We start from the raw sequence: 2758 nt of genomic DNA, 5'->3' as shown, positions 1-2758 counted from the left end.
TTTTTCTCTGACTTTCCACATTCCAAACATGATATTCTTCTCCAGCGACTGGTCCCTCCTGACAATATGTCTGAAGTATGAGAGACGAAGTTTGGCCATCCTGGCCTCCAAAGAGCACTCTGACTGCACTTCTTTCCAAAATGGACCTATTGGTTCTTTTGGCAGCCCGTGGTACTTTCAATATTCTCTCCCAACACCATAACATATATCTCTAACATATATAATGTTACATATTATGATTTGGGTAAACAGGCCTGATTTAAGTGTTGATATGCTGAACTGCAAGGTCAGTGGTTCAAGTTCATTAGTCACTCCTTGGAAATCCTACACAGGGTCACTATGAATCGGAGGTAATTCAATGGCAATTAACAATGAGAAGTACTTTTTACTTCTTTTAATATCCTGGTGCTGGCCCACGTGGCCAATTGTTGGTGTTAAGTGCCTTCAAGTCGGTTCTGACCCATAGTGACCCTGCACAGTGATTCTTAAACTCTGATAAATTTAGGAATCCCCTAAACTTGCTAAAAGACAGATTTCTGGGCTCTTCTCCCTAGATTCTAATTCCAAAGGGTAGCAATGCTGTTGTTATTGTTGTTATGTGTCATTGAGTCAGTTTCAATTCATAGCGATCCTGTATAAGGTTTTCAAGGAGTGGCTGGTGAATTTGAACCGCTGATCTTGTGGTTCAAACTGACCTTGTGGTCCAGTGCATTATCCCACAGTGCCACACAATGGGACCCATGAATTTGAACTGCTAAGAAATTGATGGTCTATGGGGCACACTTCTGAGAAAAGATATAGACTCTACATTGTAGGGAAATTGGTATAGGCTTTTGAATCAGTAAGGTCTGGGATCAGATACTGGTTCCCTCTCTGACTGGTCCAGGGCTAAGATTAAATCCACAGGAAAGTCTCCTATAAATGATGTTCCCTCTAAAGTCTGTGGAATGCACAGGCTGTGGTTTGCATGTCCCTTTTCCTAGACAGAGGGCACACCTGTAGTGAGGGGGAAGAACCACAGGATATCTAGAAAGACTTGGCCTAAAAGGGCTTTGGAAATCACACTTTTCATGACTCCTGGTATGATGCTGTAGGATCAGCAATGAATTGCTAACCACAGGGTGGGTAGTTCAAACCTACCAGCTACTCCTCAGAAACCCTAGACAGGGTCGCTGTGGGTAAGAATTGACTTGACGGCACTTAACATCAACAGTATACATACATGTCAGAAATACGACTATCACACTCCCAAGAAGTGAGAGCGTTGTGATTGGATGACATCATGAACCTAAAACTTCTGAGCTGCAGGAAGCAACACATTGGGCCCTCAGTCCTGCAGGCTGATACATTCACCGAGACACAGACCATTGTCAGTTACATCCATGAAGCCACCACAGAACGAGGTAATAAGACTGGACATGAAGGGCACCAGAGCCTCTGAACACTGGAGAATCACATGGCAGGTAGAGAGCAGGAGCAAGGTGGGTTTTGTCTGGACACCACTTGATGTACACTTGATGCAAATAAAAACCAGGTTGCCATCAAGCCAGCCCTTACCCATAGCGACCCTATGTGTATTATTGAAGTACAATTATGCTTCAGCAGTATTTCAATGGCTGATTTTCTTGGAAGTAGATCACCAGGCCTTTCTTACAAGGCACCTCTGGGTAAACTCGAACCTTCAACCTTTGACATGTTAGCACTCAAGCATGTTAATTGTTTGTAGCATCCAAGAGAAAGTGAAACCCTGTATCCAGGAGTCTGAGTCTGCTCACTTTATCTTGTTGTGTGCTCACAGTAGAAACAAGTACTCTGAGACTCAGGAAAAGCAGCCCTTAGTTCCCTAAATCCATGAGCCCTTATTTGGAAAATGTACACAAAACGCAAACATTTTGGTGAACAATTTAGCAATAACTATTATAATAATTACATCTACATACTTTCTGAACCAGTAATTCCACTTCTAGGGATTTCTAGGAAATTCTTGATACATGTGCAAAGACATTTACAAGAATGTTTATTGCCACACTGTTGACACTGTGGATTAGACATTGAGATGCTAACTGCAAGGTTGGCATTTCAAACCTATCAGTCACTCTGTGGGAGAAAGATGAGATTGTCTGCTCCAGTAAAAAGTTAGTCTCAGAAACTTATATAGGTTCACTATGAATCAGAACTGACTCTTGATGGTAGCGAATTTGTTTGGTTTGGTTTGATTGCAATATCCAAATTTAGAAACATCTATCTAAATTTTTATGTTGGTGAAAAATATTCAATAAAAGAATATGGAATGGACTTGTACAAAACAATAGAGGCAGATGGACTGTTACTATAAGAACAAACAATTCGCTTCCCCAGGAAACATCAAGACAAATGGTGTGGTCCCCTTAATGCAAACCCCCTTCCAAGGCTAAGACTCAACGGAAATACACCCTCTGATTGGTGACAACACACATCGCTGATAGGGAGGAGTGGGGTAAAAGCAGCAATGAAGCGGCAAGCTAAGCCCTACAATGTTCAGTGGGCTTCTGTGGACACTGATGGGGACCTGGTTGGCCAGGAGTGTGGGGAGACCTGGGGACTCTTAGGCCCAGAGTCAGCAGTGTGGCCACAGAAGACTAGAATGGAGAGTGAAACTACCAGCTGATAGGAAGAGAGGGCATACGCACAAGAACACCCACACCTGCAGATGGTACCCACGTGACCTGGCCCCGATGAATGGATGATCAGAACTCAACCAGGAGAAGAAAGAAGAGGG

This window comes from Chrysochloris asiatica, unplaced genomic scaffold (genome assembly GCF_000296735.1).
Source record: "Chrysochloris asiatica unplaced genomic scaffold, ChrAsi1.0 scaffold00035, whole genome shotgun sequence".
Classification (NCBI taxonomy): Eukaryota; Metazoa; Chordata; class Mammalia; order Afrosoricida; family Chrysochloridae; genus Chrysochloris; species Chrysochloris asiatica.
The sequence above is the reverse complement of the archived record's forward strand: the minus strand, read 5'-3'. Positions refer to the sequence as shown.